This window comes from Nipponia nippon, unplaced genomic scaffold (assembly GCF_047370975.1).
Source record: "Nipponia nippon isolate SJK-2023a ecotype South Korea unplaced genomic scaffold, ASM4737097v1 scaffold_2, whole genome shotgun sequence".
Classification (NCBI taxonomy): Eukaryota; Metazoa; Chordata; class Aves; order Pelecaniformes; family Threskiornithidae; genus Nipponia; species Nipponia nippon.
Window position 1 is genome coordinate 54,907,318 of NW_028262336.1, and position 17,944 is coordinate 54,925,261.

Sequence of the window (17,944 nt, forward strand, 5' to 3'; positions counted from 1 at the left end):
AAAATAAAATAGAAGTTCAGTTTTTTATCTGCTGAGGTGTTTGAGGAGGAGTTTGAAGAAAAGGACGAGGAACTGGATGAGAAGGAGACAGGAAAAGAGGAACAGGGGAAAGAACACAGGAAGGTGAAAGATAATAAGAAGAATGAAGATGAAAAAAATCAGGAGGAAGTGTTCAGAAAAAGGAAGAGGAGGAGGAAAAGGGGAAAATGGAATAGAAGAAGGAACAGGAGGAAGAAGAACAGGAAGACTGAGAGAAGTAGTTGGACTCGATGATCTTAAGGGTCTTTTCTAACCTAAATGATTCCATGATGCTATGATTCTCTCTTCTGTCGACAAAATATGATCACTGTCTTCAGAACAAACCTTAAAAATGTAATGGAATTAAATAATGAATAGAAATGCTGTGTTTTCGTTATGTTGTGACCAAGTCTTTTCTTGATATACTTTTTTTCCTATCTTTGAGTGTTAGGTTCAAATGGACCTGTCTCTACTGCTAAACACTCTGGCTATATCTTGGCAAGATGCACGTAGGCATGAAAAAGGATGTGACTCATTCAAAGAAAAAAGAAATACAAGGAAGAAGTAAGATAACAGTAAATGGAAATAGAAGAGATCTGATGTGATGGGAATTAATGTAAGATCAGTTTGGCATTTTTGTAGCATGACTTAGTGCAGTCAATACAGAAGCCACTTTGGGAAGTAGTGGAATGGTAACAAAAAAAATACAAACAAAATTTGTTTTACACAACAAATCAGCCATATGCCAAAAGACAGAGGCTTAGAGCTTACAGGGATTTAGCTCTATAAAAGATATATGTTAGTGAGGGTGATCAAAAATGTTACTTTTTTAATGAGATCATCTCTTTTTTCTTATTTTGTGATTGAATTAAAAGACATAAATAAGAGAAAATTTAGCTGAACTATTTGCCTGACATTAACTGACATTGCTGAGGTTCATTTACTAAAAGCTTATTGAATTAGGTTAATTGTGCACTAGTTTAATTTTATAGAAAATGAAGAAAAAGGCTTTTACACTGCTTAGCTGTCAGTATTTTGACATGAACTGTTTAAACGTATAGTGACTAGTTCTTGCAATTTTTTTCTGTGTCATAATACGCAATGGTATAAAACCAGCATATGATATAATAGAGAAATAATTCAACCATAATATTTCAAACGATTTAAAATGATTAGTTAAACATTTTTTCATTTCAGTATCTTTGTTTTTGTTGTCATTTATAACATAATCCAAATGCTGAAGTCTTAAAATACTTTGCAAATTAAAGTTTCCTTTCTCTAAAAAAATCAGATGTATAAAAAAAGTTTCTGATTTAAACTGTCTCAACTACCTTTAAGGCTGTTAACTTTAAAGGTGCTCAAGTCTTATTTTAAAAAGATGTGTATGAGATTATGATTTAATAAGGCAATGACTTCTGATTTTTGCTATAATTACAAATGCTTATGTAAATCCACCATAGCTTTCCTATTTGTAAGTGCAGTGATTGCAGAAAGTTTCAGTAAGTATAGAATACATGAGAATTCTGAAGTGGCTGTAATGAGGTAAAAAGAAACATATTGCATAGGAAGAAGAGCAGAAGACTACAGTTTACTCAAAAAAATACTTATCTTTTAGGAATTTTTAAATATATCAATGAAGAGTAACTAAAGTAGAATCAATTGATGTATTTTCCTTAGGTTTTGAACATGTATCATGCAGGATGTAACTAACAAACGGGTGAGAAGCAAAGTCTTTTCATAGAGTGGAAATGGTCAGGAAAACACAAAGTAATAAAGGATCAGTTTGGATAAAGTAAAATAACAGACAAAAATTGTTTTTTTGTCTTTCAAGAAAACCACTGCTTTAGAAATATTGATTTAGTTAGCTCTTTGCCAGAGATAGGTCATGAATCAATTTCAACCAATAAATGCCTTCATCCAGAACTTTTAGGTCTAAGCAGGGGAGAAAGAGGGAACATCTCATATTCAGTTACAAAATTTGATAAAACAGTTATTTTGTGACTATATTACATATTTTACAGGTGCCTGGCAAGCTTCAAATGTTCAGAACATAGCCAAAATTTTACAGGAATGAAAAAAATGCCATCTGTGTATTATAGCTTCATTTTCCTTTTATAACTTGTGTGCTGGATTGGAGGGTATGAAATCTGTGTAGATGGGGTTTCTGTATTAAGAGACACTTCCAATTTTAGTATGTTTTTATCAACTTGTGGGTTCTACCTGTTCAGATGGAGGGAACAATTCAGCCATGAGAAATCTCAGAGCTGAATTTACACTTCAATTCATACTGCAACCTCATTTGCCTGCTGAACAACTAGGGCAGGCAGAAGGGAAGGCGGGAGGGTAGCAGAGTCGCAGTGGGGAGAGATGATGAGACAGAAGCACTGGGGGCATCTGGTTGTGTCTCTCAGAGGCTGGCTGGTCAGACGGGTCTTCAGAGGGCTTAAAACACAGAAAGGAATATCTTTCAGTCATCTTAAACAAAATTAGAGGTTCTATGCTTATTTTAACAAATAATGTGAAGACATGATTGTGCTTAGTGCAGTAAAATATGAGCTGTGATACATCAGTATTTGTAATGCCTTCACTTCTAAAAGTATAAAAACCCTGCAAATTCCTTAGCCTGTATATGTAATCTCAAATCCCTACTTCTTTTAGTATCCTTCAGTTCTATTTAATGCAGAAAATGATCAAAACTGTAAATATTTTGATGCAATTTTATGGCATTTATAATCTTGTCCACTTTTCTGTCTATTAGATTCCATACATGCTGCTAAATACTACCTTGAATCCAAACACCCTTGTGACTGATTACTTTAATCTTGTACTCTTAACTGCTCAATTTGTTGAAACTATTTCTAATTCTCTAAACCTTTATCTAATTTTCAGTGTTTTGTTTTTTTTCCCAGAAAGCAATCTCATACAAAAAGACACTCTGGCGCTAGCATCTTCTCAAATTTAATACAGGGTTTTCTCCACAATTACAGCTTTATATCAAAAGCATGACACTAGTGCTTTAGCAATGAGATCCACTCTTTTTACAAAAAGAGAAAATCCAACAATGTACGTATGCTAATATGTCTATGCACATTATTTCTACTGCTTCATGTGGTTATTCTAACATAAAAGCAAAAGGATGGAAATATTTTTTTAATTACTTGTCATATCTCTCGGACGTGTGCAGGTAGCAACATTCTTTGCTGTTTAGCTCTTCAGACATGCTTCATCATTTTTCATCGATGAAATCTCAACTCCTGTCCTCCATACTATTTTCATACTTGATCCAACTACAGATCATTAAAAATATCCCCTTTTTCTTGCCAAGCATTTTGGCCCTTCAGTGGGCTCTGTGCCCACCATAGTACAATCTAAAAATCTCAATAGTAATATGTATTAAACTCTTAAATAAGGTTTCTCTTTGCTCCTATAAATGTATTCTTGTTTATTATCATATTCTTACATGCATCCAGGTACTAACTAGACATTTACCAAAGTCTTACTAAAGAACATTTTCTAAAACTGTTGTTTTGACTTATGAGGAATTCTCTCTTATAAGATTTTCAGCCCAAATTTGCTGTATAAAGCTGTTTTGAAAAGGTTAGAGTAAGCAAAATGAACCATCAGATCTCCTGTGGGCACAACAGCATTGTGAATTAATGTTGCCTGTAGGTTTTAATGGCTGCATTACGACATAACCAGTTTGAGCTATTGCTTAATGGTTAGATATTCATTCGGGAGAGAGAAGCTGGAAGTCTGAACCTTGTCAGACTGAAAAAAACCTGAAGCCTCCCATATCTTAAATGAGTACTATAAACATGGGTTGTTAAAGAAAACAAAAACAATAACATCCTTTTCCTTGCCTTTAATACAAAGGCTACAATTAGATTTTACAATATCATGTACTCCATAGTATTATAACCAGATCCTACAGCCAGGCAACTTAAGTCATACCATGCGCTGAGGTAAATCTCTGGTAACTTTGCTGAGATCCCAAAGTAGTGCAAGGTCAATTCTTAGTAGCTAATTGTGGAACAAGACCTTAAATTTGCAAGCATTTTGGATAGGGAAATATATCTTATTTGGTGCTCAGTGTGGCAGGACCACGATCCTTCAGATAAGATAATAGCAAATAGATTTTCTAACAGTGAATGAGAGTAACTTAATTTACTCAAAATTAAAACAGTAAAAAAATCTATTTACAAACAAGATTTTTTAATTAAATACACCTAAATAAAGAAATGCTTGCGTAAGCCAGATTTTCAGAAATTTTTTTATTAATTCCCTTACATAAATAGAATGCCAGCTAGTTTTTCATGAATTCCATAGAAAGTATATTCAGAACATTTTGTATTTTACACAAGCTATTTAACAATTATTCCTCCATTTCAGGCAAATAATTAGTATTTTAGTTGTTGAATTTAATGACTTTCTTAACACAAATACGATTACATTTTGCTGTATTTATTGCATCTGAAGCAAATGCAAAATAATATGCTATTTGTTTCTGTTTTCACAGAGACTAATAAATGATATTTTAATAATAAATAAAATAGCAAAAAAGTTCACTGAAAAAATCAGGTGAGAAAAGCACAGTAAAACTGTGAATAATAATGTCTGTACTTAGTATTATATCATTGTCTTTTATGGTCTGGCCAGAACCATGCACAAAAAATTAATTTTTTTGTTCAACTCAGGAAAAAAAGTTAAGGTCAAATATGAAGAAGTTTTTAATTAAACCATATATTTCATTTGACACCTTCTCCCTGTAGTGCTCATTTCTGTTTCCTCTACACTTCTACCATGTTAAAGAAAGAAATCACAATATTTTAAATAAAATGTATCAGACTTTTCTTTTACGTCATCCAAATGCATTTCAAAATATTATTCACTTCAATACATTAAGTTTCTTGCTTGCCCTGTGATTTACATGTGGCTAGAAGACTTCAATGTTCACCTGTGAATGATTCAGGTAACTAAATTAGAGTTTCTGAGTTACAGGTCTTAGTCTTGGTCTTGAACTGATGCAGTCAGAGTTAACTCTGATCCTTCTAATGCTGTTTAATTTAAGTGAAAAAAGTTATATTACTAGTACTATGAGTAGTATTTGTATTTTAATATTGGGTTTTATTTAATAGCTTGCTTTTAATAGCTTGCTTTCAATAGCTTGCTTTCATTGCCATTATCTTGTTTGTCGCCTTTCTGGTTTCTGGCAAAGGTAGAAGTTAGGCATTCCGGAGACAGACAAACTTCCTAAGAAGTCAGACCCCTGACCTGGGTTGTCTAAGAAATACTTTTGTCCATCAGGTCCTATGCCAAAGCAAGAATACAAAGCTGGTTTTCAGGTGGAAGAAGACAGATTTTGCATCATTAAGCAGCTGCAGGGATGTGATGTTCATCATACATGAAGAAAGCTGTATCACCCTACTTGGAAGATCTGAGATGTCAAGATTGTGAGACCAGAGCAGGAGAGGAGACTAGAAGGAGGAATAAAGCTTCATAAAACTATCCAGTGCATCTGATGCTTGAATATGTTTTGATTTGTGACGAGAGGTGTGTATACCTCATGTGAGACTGGGCTGTGGAGCTTTCGTATCATTTACTTGGCAATGTGGAGGTCTCACCTAGTTTTAGTCACTTCTCTCCCTCAAAGGAACCTCTCATTAATGAGATTAGAGTGGCTCCTTAAATAGTTGTTGTTTGTACAACTAGAGAAAAGGTCTTCAAACAGTAAGTCATCTGCCTGTAAGCTTACCTGGGAGTACTATGCCTTCCTCCCTTCCCAAACCATATAAATAGAGCCATAGTCTTACATGCCTCCAGAAGCCTAAATCACCCAGATCCTCAGAGCTTCAAAAATACTGAGGTAGTCGTTACACAGCTGAGTAAACCAGATTGTGAGGCATATGAGGTCACATTCACTGGTTTGCCAGTGAATTGAGGGAGAGCTCAAGGTATCCTGAGTGTATGATGAGGTCTGTGGGGAAGTACTGGGAGAACTATCAGCACTGATCAGTTTAGCCTTCATTCTAGCAGGAAAGCAGGCCACTACATCTGAAAATAGCAGCCAACCTGAGTGTAAGGCACCAATAACATGCTAGAGAGCGTTTCACATGTTTATCGACAAGTTGGTGAGAGTGTCCAAATAAAAGCATAAATTAAATAAAAACTTATCCACTTGATCCTGTTCAAAGTAATTTTGGATATAGGACAGAACAGGTAGAACGGCAGTTATTAAAGCTCTGATATTTGCTTCTAAGAACCTTAAAATATAAACCATGAAATTTTGATATGAAAGATGTCTTGTCCTCAGCTCTGTTCATCAGATAGTTACTTGCGATCTCAGTTTCCAAAGGGGTCATTAAAATTTTCAATGAATTCCCATTTATTTGCTAAGGTAACAGGAGTTGGTTTTTTGAGTTTCCATGCAGTTAGGCAGGTGATTTTGGTATATGTTATGGGAATGTGTTTATACAATCCAAGTACTTCATACCTGGCAATTTTTTCATCTAGAAACTGAAAAGAATAGCACTTCTATTTGGATTACTGTAATGAGAAGTTAGTTAGAGAGGCTGCAATGTTATCTCGTATTGTCAGTACTGATTCAGTATACAATTCTGTAAATGAAATAGAACATTGGAAAAGTGATCAATTTAAAACTGATGAAGGAATTAAAGGAATCAATCCCATATTAAATATTTTAGTAGTTACAGTCTATCTCTTTGCAGCTGATTATAGGATCTTATAAACGTAAGTTATGAATGCAAGGCATAGGTACAGTGCTTCTGGATTTCCCAGCCAAGTATGTGTCAAGTTTGCCTACCTCCTATCCTGAAAACAGTCACAAGTATCTCAGAAAAAAAGACTTGTCTGTTCAAAATAAATCCTCCAGCTTTGCTCTGGTTAAAATGAATTCGTGCCTTCAATTAAATAGTGATGCCACTACGCAGATAAGCAATCACGGATAAATTACGCTTGCAAATTGTGTTACAAAAAGGATGGGCACTCACCTGAAAATTTACGGGGATAGTTTTATCTAGCTATTATAGCCTCTTCAGTTCTTCATGGCAGTTTGTTACATGAAATGTCATAGTCTTGTAAGTATGACAGCCTCTATATTAAAGTTACCTAACAGCAATATATAGAAACATGAAGTGGCTTTATTGTTCTTTTTCCTTTCAATGAGTATTGACATCAAATATGACACCAGGACTTCAAACTAGAAATTTTTAAGGGAAAAGTGACTTCTTCTATTTCATTAAAATCCATTTAATTTTTGTGGAGTTACAAACTGTCAGAAACTGTGATTTTGTGCCTATGCTTTGCATAATACAAGTTGTCAGGTTTTAGTTTTGGCAGTGAGCCAGAACCCCTACAGCTGCTCCTGGGCTGTGCCCATAGCATCTCACATCAACATTTTAGGTGGGTCAAACTCTGGACAAAAGCAGGTCTTCTCATCAAAGACCAGGAGAAGAGATGTGACCTATGGACAGAGCTCTGGCCCAAGGTGTTTGAACATTTCCAGGCAACCATGGCTTTCTCACTGCATACAAGTTAAATTAATCATTTCTACTCTCAGAACCTACGGTCCTTCAGCTTTAATGGGAAGTCACTGACATCATTGTCATGTTCTGCATTTTATGGTCATCTTTCCGTCAGTTAATGGAATTCTGTGAATATGTCAAATATTATTATTAAAAGATCTTCTGGATACACACAAAGTGGCCCACATGAGGAATCAGGCAACATTGACTTTTTCTACAGACAAGCATTTCAGACTCAAATTCCAACTGAAAAATTCTGTAACACAGGGATCAAAAAAGATTAATCTCAATAAGGAAAACTATCAGCTCTGCCAAGGAGCTCTCAGAAAGATCTACTATATCTTTGTCTTTGCCAGTTTTGGCTCCACAGAGATACTCCTCATTTAATGTAAGCATTGTTGTAGAATGGAGTGCAGACCTTTCTAAGGACAGATTCACAGTGGACAAACAATATAAGAATGCATTAGAAGTTCAGGGATTGAGCTGTTGAAGTTTTAAACATAAATAATAATTATATATTTTAATTACTTTTAATGAAACTTCAGAAAATTTGTATTCAAGCAAATAAGTATATAAGGCTAAAGTTACCCTATTTTTTATCAAGCCATAATCAAAAGAATACTGGTAGTGCTTTGGTCATGTGTGCTACTAGGCAGGTAAAACTACGTGATCATTTGTTTTATTCACATGGTCCCTGCCTCATCTAGTACATAGGAAGAACTATATTAAATTAATAAATCAAGATTTTTTTTAATAAATGAAACTTCCACTTATTGAAGATGTGCACCATAGTACTAGAAGCTGTGAAGTGTGAAGCCAAAGTAGAGAAATGGACAGAAGAAAAAGAATGGATAGCTTAATCAAGTAAATATTCCTATTTTACCCACATTTATTCTGAGCTTTGGTAAAAAGTTCCTTTTTAATGTAATTAGTTTAAATCCAGATATTTGCAGATGACAATTAACTAGTTTTTGCTTTCAAAAACATTAATTAGCACTAAGTAAAAAATGGAATATATTTCACAAGAGACTTCAAGATTTTGAAATTTTTTCATTCAGATTAGGAGTGAAACTTAAGCATACCAAATTCCCCAAAGAAATATTGAAAAGAGGATTGGAGCTGAAGGAAAATGTGTGGTTTCCTCAACATTTTCTTTTTTTTTAATACGTTGTACCTGAAAAGAATTATACAGAGGTTTCTATAACAGAAAAATAACTTTCAGGAACTTTCACTGTTTGCTCCAAAATAATAGCTGAAGCCCGGGGGAGTTGCCATATCTAACTGCTTAGTAAAAGAAGCAATGTAGTCTAGAAAATGAAAAGACATTCTTAGGAAAAAAAGCGTAAAGCTACATGAATAATAGCTTGCTTTTAACTACTAAATTAAATAATTAAAAATAAATAAATAAAAATGAGGGGGGAATAAGGAGTGGTGGTTTGAAAAGAAAATTATTTATCTGCTCACTTGGGGTCAGGGGAGAGATTGAAAAGCAAATTACTCTCTTTTCTTCTCCAGTTGTCTGATCTGAAAAATAAAGGAATAATGTCTTGTCATATATTCGTGTTGCAAAGATAAAAATCTGTTATCCATTTTGAACAAATAAGGTTTTTTTTATGGATACCTTATTTTTCCTTACATAGTGCGATGACTGGATGGCATGCTTTGATTTATGATGGCAAGTTTTGAAATACCCACAAATATATTGCATCATGAGGATATGTATTTTTAAATATCATTGTTTTCAAATCTTTTGAAATATTATTAATTTTCCCAATTTCTGTCCATCCTACAGGTTCCATTGAGTTACCCTCATTCATGTGGAAGCTTTTATGTATTCACAGGTTTTATGTGCGGAGTTATATTTACCAGCTAATATTGAGAATTAAAATTGAGTACCATGCATATTTTCAACTCCAACACTTTTCAAGCATGCATGTCTTTTAACAAAGTATTATAACATGTGAGTGTACTATTCTGTTACACCATAACAAACACTTTAGCAATGTTTCATTTATTAAATATAAGTGCAAATCATTACTATTAATATTTAATAATGTATAATTTAATAGTGAACTTGGAAACATGATTAAGCAAACGACCTAAACCTTCAGCCTTTTTTACATGAAAAATTCACTGAGTTCAATTGGACTTTATTTTTGAAGAACATTCTGTAGAAGTTTTGATGCCCAGATTGATTCCTTCTTTCTTTCTTTTTTTCTTCAGCAGTACCTTACACAAATTGAAGATATGCCTGATTGATCTATTGATCTTCTACGATGAAGTGACTGCATCAGTGGACAAAGGAACAGCTACAGATGTGATCTGCCTGGACTTCTGTAACAGTTTTGATACGGTCCCAATATTCTTGCTGCTAAATTGGAGAGATACGTGTTTGGCATATGGACTGTTAGATGGATAAGGAAATGGGTAGATGGCAACGTCCAAAGAATTACAGTCAACAGCTCAGTGATGAAGGGGATAGCAGCAATGAGTGATGTCCCTCAAGAGTCTGTACTGGGACCAATACTATTTAATACCTTCATTAAAGGCATAGGTAGTGGGATTGAGTACACCCTCAGCAAGTCTGCAGATAACACCAAGCTGAGTGATGCAGGTGATATGCTTGAGGGATGGGATGCCATCCAGAGGGCGACTGAAAGGCTTAAGAACTGGGCCTATGCAAACCTCACGAAGTTCCAGAAGCCCAAGTGCAAGGTCCTGCACCTGGGCCGGGACAATCCCCAGTATCAATACAGACTGAGAAATGAATGAATTGAGAGCAACCTTGTGGAGAAGGACTCGGGGGTACTAGTGGATGAAAAATTGGATATGTGCCGGCAATGTGTGCTTGCAGCCCAGAAATCCAATCATGTCCTGGGCTGCATCAAAAGAAGCATGGTCACAAGATTGAGGGAGGTGATTATGCCCCTCTATTCCACTCTCATGAGATGCCACCTGGAGTATTTCATTCAGCTCTGGGGTCCCCAGAACAGGAAAGACATGGACTTGTTGGAGTGGATCCAGAGGAGGGCCACAAAAATGAGCAGAGGGCTGGAACACCTATGAGGACAGCCTGAGAGAGATGGAGTTATTCAGCCTGGAGAAGAGAAGGCTCCAGGGAGACCTTATTGTGGCCTTCCAATACTTCAAGGGGGCTTATAAGAAAGATGGAGAGAGCCTTTTTACCAGGGCCTATAGTGACAAGGACAAGGGACAATGGTTTTAAACTGAAGGTGGGTATGTTTAGATTGGACATAAGGAAGAAATTTTTTACGATGAGGGTCGTGAGGCACTGGAACAGGTTGCCCAGAGAAGGTGTGGATGCCACATTATTGGACATGTTCAAGGCCAGACTGGATGGCACTTTGAGCAACCTGATCTAGTGAAAGATGTCACTGCCTGTGGTGGGGAGTTGGACTAGCAGATCTTTGAAGGTCCCTTCCAACTCAAACCATTCTCTGATCTCTATATCCTTCTAGGTATTCCACATCTATTGGTTAAATATCAGACACTGCAAGCTTGAAATTAAACTGATCGTCTGTCTCTTTCTCCATAGTTGTTATTCTTGCTTTTATGAGACTCCACCCTGCATCTTTCAGGTCACTTCAGTTCACCTGTTCTTTCTTCTTTTGGATGTAAAAAAATACCTCTTTCATTCATCAGTGTTTGGCTAGTACAGGTGCTGAAATCCCAAACCATTCCTTACCTCTTTAGGGACATTTTTTTTTTTCATTCTTTTGTGCCACCCCTGATAGAATTATGAAGTAATATTTGTAGGGAATCTGTAGCTTGCCCAATTAGATAGGTTTATTTTTTCATCTGTTCTGGAAATTCAATATTAATATAGTTTTTATTATAATTACTCAAAAATTCTTTCTGTTTACTTTTAAATGACTATTGAATGTATTGAATACATGGAATTGATCGTCTCATAATCCTTAGTGAATTAAGATGTTTAACCAACTATGATAAATAAAGCTTGAAGGCATTGAGTACCTCAACCTCTTCCATTTAAGTTTCCTATCAATATATTAATGCATTAAAATGGTGAATATTTCAACTAGGGAAATATATGAGAGGAAGGTCTATGACTCCTCAAAACAGCATCTGTGACCTGCAGTGTTTTCACAAACACTGAACTTCACTGGTATGAATAGTTGTGTGGGAGAGAGAGATGCATTAGCTTATCAGTTTCTGGGAATGTATCTTAAATATGAACTATAATAATGAATAAGTACATTTATTTGAAGTCAGACCTAGGGGAAGTTAGACAAAATTTTCAAGATCAACATTCAGTTCCAATCTAATTTGTAGCTATTTGGGGGTTGAACTAGATTATCTTTGGGGATCCCTTCCAATCCAAACCATTCTATGATTCTATTTGGAAAAAAAATCATGACAGTACATTTAATGACTGCTTTATGCTTTAAATTTGTATGGGCTAGAAGTCAGTCTTACCTGTGTGTTTTAAGTTTTCAAGGCACTCAGTAAAAATGAAATTCCATCAAAAACATGTGTGCTTAAGAGCTACTCATGCACTGGAGCATGTAGAATTTTCTGCCTCAGTCACCTGTAAAAGTTTCTCAGAACAAGACTGCTAAAGTGAAAAGGCTGAATCTTTCACTTGTGTGAATAAATGAGTCCATTTCAGATTCCAGGAGATTTTTAAAAAAATTTAAAATACCAATGCCAGCTGTTATAAGTATGAAGCCAGTCTTTCACAGATGGATTACACACATATTTGGAGCTTGAGTGTTTCTATTCAGAAAAGTAAAATAAAATCTCTGCTAGGAATTTGTGTTAAGCTATTGAGGGAGAAAAGAAGGAGGGAAAGATAAATCTGCACAAAAACAATCTAAAAAATATATGGTGCACAAGTCTTCAAAACTGTATTTTTAGCCTCATTCAGGATCAAATTATTACTGGTAGTATTATCTTTTTGGTGCAGGAAATAGATGGCATAGCCCAGAATGGAACAACTTTAATGCAAAGAAAAATATGTTTTTTTCTTTTTTCTTTATTTTTTTAAAATGGTAATTATGAAGAGATTATCTTGAAAAATAAGATGGTATATTAGTTCCTACATAAATGGCTGAAAGAAACTGAATTTAAATCATATTTCTAACAAACTACACCTAAAGTGTGAGTATAGTTAACATATATCTAAAAGATAGAAAGGTTGTCTGTTCCACTCTATCTGGCTGTGTTATTGATGGATTTCTATTAATGTATTTTTTCTACTTTCTTTCCATGACCCTGGGGTCCTTTTTTTCTCCTACATAGTGCAAAAGTAATAAGGGAAATGCTGTACAGAGAATTTTTCCTTTTTTTTTTTTTTTTTTTTAAAGCAACTTCTTACCTTTATGGTAAAAAAAACATAGAAATGACTCTGAGATTTAACTGGTGGCTTTTAGTTAAGACTTGGCCTCAAAAAAATGTGAGGTTTAAGAAAGATTTTCTAATGAAACATTTCTAGGTACACTCCCCAGATAACAAATATTGTTTTAATACCATAAAAATGTAGTATTGTCCTTTAGCAAACAAAGGAAAGATAACCATACATAGCTGAGAAAAAAGCTAAAATACAAGTAATGCATATCCATGAAAATTTTCCAAAAAGGAAAAAAAAAAAAGCTGATAAGCATCCTATCATTAAGCTTTGTAACTTGTGTCTCCAGGCTGGTCTGCAATGATATGTGGAACTGAATTGAGCAGAAACATACACTGTAACTTTGCTGAAGATAGCTAGAGGTATTACTAATGTAAAGTGAAGCACTTTCTAAGAATATCAAAACTACGGAAACACTACTCCCCTCCTCCTGCCTTTTTTTCTGTGCATAAAGAAAAAAGAAAGAAAAGACACACAACAGATGAAAATAAAATACACCACTAAAATGACCACAAAGAGATAATAGTTATTCTTCCAGTTTTCTAAGTTGCCTGTTCCAACCTGCAGGAGCAGCTTTCACTGATCAGAGACTTGACTGTTTGCAGAAAAACTGGAATATAGGCTTATTGACAAATTATTCTATTATATATGTGTATGTGTATAGACATATATTTACATATATCCTAGTCATTCTTAGGATACATTTACTGTAGTAAGCTTTTAATCCCGTATGAGAACTTGCATACTCAATCACAGGATGTAGTTCATATATATTTAGTATATAACGGAGAATACTAGATCTGATGGTGAACATCTATAAGACTAGCACCAATCAGATCTTGCAGCAAGTCATGCTACCGAGACTTTAGGGAAAACATAAGAAACCAGATCGTAAACTATTAAAGAGTACATGTTTCATATGAGAAATCTGAGCCCCACAGAATATGAATGAATGAGTACTGTTGCAAAAGTTTCCTTTTAAAAATAAAACATTCAGAAAATTCATTAAAAATTAAATTTGCATACTTGGTGCATTTCTCTACCATATTAAATACCTGAGAGTTTATCTTTATTTGTGAAAACTATCTTGAGGTGTGATCTTCTTGAACTACTCAGAGCTTATCTTCATGCAGAAACCCACACATGGATAGGATTATCTGACATACTGAAAATTCATATTCTAGCTTTCTTCAAGTGCCCATATTTTTAACCTAGACCTCTTTCCAACACTGATGTAGCTGAATACACAGGAATATGCAGAAATCCTTAATTTTGTAATATCATTACTGGCATGCACTAAGTAGTTTATTATATTACAATCCAACCCTTTTTAATATTGTCATGACATAAACATTGTTTTCTTATGTTATTAAACAAATTACCAAAATCTGCCCACTCACTAAATAAATCAGGCAGTATAATTGAACATAAATAGCTTCTGGTACCAACCTAATCTATTTACATAGCAAAAATGCCCTTTTCATTTCTCTTGCTAAGTAGAGAGCTCTGGCAAGTCAGGAAAGGGTTCAGAACTTTCTTCCTTTTCTTTGGAAACTGATACCATATCCCTCACTTATCTGAACATGGAAAAGATCATAGATATTGGCCTTTAAAAAACAACTGGTTAGTTTAAAATCACTTCTTAGAACAGCTTGACAAGGCGTGAGTTACTTTCAATAAAATTCAACCCGTAATTAATTTATATATGTATCGAGTTTAAAAGTGCTATTTAGATTCCCACTAATTTATCAAAAATAAGTTGTTGATGCTTCATGGAGATTTAACTTTTTGTTAAAATATGCAACTAGAGTATCAGAAACATGCTGTGTTTCTACACAGAAATAAGGATTACAAGAGAGGCAGAGATCACACTTGATTTTTTATTCTTCTGGGAAGATATACAAAGGAAGATTGAATGAAATATTTTGCATGATTCTGAGACTAAAGTAAAGTATAAAGACTTAAAATCTGGACTGTGTAGCATTACAATAGTTTCTTAAATGTCCCCAATTAATATATAAAAGAGACTGTTCCTAATTCCGATCTCACATATTATTGTATTGGAAGTTTAGTGTGATTTCTCTGAGCTCTGCAAAAAATAATATAGATCAGAATCAAGTATAGGGATCTTAGAAGTAACCTCTGACACAAATGGAAAAAAAAAAGTAATTTTTTAAAGATTTTATTCAACCTGGTGATGAGTCATTTTAGTTGTCTCTTACTTCACCTGTGTCGTCATATAATTATGGTGATATATGACTGTTAAACATGGCTGCCATAATGCAATGGACTGAGAAACAGTCTTAAATGCATGAGATTTAACTTTTAATTTTCTTCCATTTCTCTGATGTTAAAATAGTGCTTAAAATACTGGTGCAATTTGAAACACTGAACTTTTCCATAGCTATATATAGTTGAGGCTTCTCCAAACATTCAGATAACATTTCTGTGCAGACTGTCCATATTTCCCTACTTTTTCAGGCATGCTATGCTAAGCTGACATGTTTATGCCATTAAGAATTTTTATTTTGATTTTTTATGTTTCTGCACACATAGAGGGGTTCCAGACAGGGTCTTAGTAAACCTGATGAAACCTTGTATCATGAAACTAATAAGTAATCTAAGATAGGAGGGATTTGGTGTCTTTTCTGTAACATGGGGCAAAGAATTTCTCATCCTTTCCTAGCAAATTTGTACTAGTATGCCTAAGGGAATCCCATTGACTTGTCTTTGTATCTGTTCCCCTATAGAGTAAATGGCAAGATCATAGTCTTGTTGTGTGTTTACTGGCTGTCCTTAACAAAGAATGATTCATGACTTTAACATAATCTATGTTTAAAAATGCCCAAGACCAAAGGTCCCTCTTTGGTGTCTGTTTTAAAGATCTCTTGAACCTGGAACTTTACCAAGACTTTGAATGACAGAAATGTGTCTAGCGTTATGTTGGCTGAAGAATACCAACAATTCTCGGTCAGAAACAGGACTGAAAAGGAAAAGAAAAAAAAAAGTCTCTTTCAAATATGTGACAGTCCTCATGTAAGTGTATATATAGATATATCTTTTTGTGGAAGGCTGAAGTAGATTATGTCTAAAGTTCCAGTTGCCTTGGTCTACTTTTTATTATTATTAATCTCTACAAGATACTGAATTGCAGAGGATGGAAGTTGTTGGTCCAGTCATTATTTTCATTTGTCCCTGAAGTCCATAGAGCTGGAAGAGAGAAAATTAAGGACAGAGATTCATGCAGATCAGCTCTGTTTAATGTTGTGTGCTGTTATTATGGTTCTCTCATCTGCAGATAAAGTAGTAAAAGACAAAAGTGGGTACAAGTTGAAACATTTTGATAGTCTGCCTACAGGTTAAATAATTTCATTACAGACAAAATGTTTGTGAGGTGCTTACAGTTTTTGAGCAAAGGAGATAAATTTTGGTTAAGAAGTAAAGAGGGAACCAGTGACAAGAGCTAGCTCTCACATTATGAATCAAATGTCATTTTCTCACTAAGAACTACTATTTTGTCTCCCTGCTTGTCTTGGTATTTGCTTAGTAATAGACAGATTTGTTTATAATAATAAATTCACACAGAAACGCTCAGGTATTTTAAATATACAAGAAACATTTCTCACCTTTTTACTGTGGATCACCAGTTTTCCCCAGACACTGTCACCTACTGTCAATACCTTAGTATAACTGCAGTCCTGCCATAATACTGCTACAAGCCTATAACAGTCTCTGCTTTGTTAAAGCTGTCACTTTTGGCAGCTGTACTCTTTCTTCTGTCATATTTCTTTTCCTCAACTATCTGCTTGATGCAAACAGAAAAATTGCCCCATCATTCAGTACAAGACAGACATGGACATATTGAAGTGAATCCAATGAAGAGCCACAAAGATGAATACAGGACTGGAGCCTCTGACATACGAAGAGAGACTGAGAGAGCTGGGATATTTCAGCCTGCAGAAGTGAATGCACAAGGGCATCTTATCCATGTGCATAAACACCTGATGGGGGAAGTGAAGACTGGCCACAGCTCTGAGCAACCTGCCTTAACTGCCCCTGCTCTGAGTAGGAGGTTGTACTAGATGTTCTCCAGAGGTACCTTCCAGCCTCAATCATTCTGTGATCCGATGATTTCCTGTGATTGTCTAATTAAACCAATAACAGAAAGGTTATTGACATTTACATATGATCCCAGTAAAAGACCTAGCAATTTTAAAACTATTACAGAGGAAAATTTATTATAAGATTTGTAACAAAGGCAAATTTTCATTTATCTAAGTGCTACCTTACTCATGTTAAAATTATACAGTAGCAAATTGTAGGAAATTTTAGTATTTATGTTAGGAAAATATAGGCTGAATGTATGTCTCTGGAAAAACACCAATAAGGATTCTGAGAAAGAGAAAACAGTAAGTCTCTTCATACCTTTATAGAGTATAAAATTTGTACTCTTATCAAGTTTCTTTCAAATATGTACCATGGAGAATTTCCCCTTCCCAAACAAGGAGTGTGCATCTTCCCTTGCCTGTGAGTAGGACACTTCCCTATCCATGGTGTTGCATTTGCTTTTACTAAAGTCAAAATTATTTTTCTGAATGAAATTGTTAACCTGTGGTTTTCAAACAAAAAAACAAACGCATACACACACACGCACAAAAACTCCTTCTTGGTTTCTATGAAACCCTTCTATTCTACCCTTTCAAGTACCTTCCTTCTAGGGTTATTGCTGTTCTAATTCAGTGAAAATACTTCTGCTCCATGAACAATGATTCCTGTTGTCCCAACTTCCATTTATCTGTGGGCAATACCTATTTCTCAAACTTTTCAACATGTCAAATGACTATGCAAGCCACCACCCCCTGCCAAGGTCCCTAGGGAGTTTGAAATTACATGACACCAAATAGCTAAGAAAGAGATAATGTTCTTTCTCAGAGCTGTGTATAAACCAGTAAGGCTAAACAGTTGTTAGTTGCCACTCAGAGCAATAAGTGCTAAG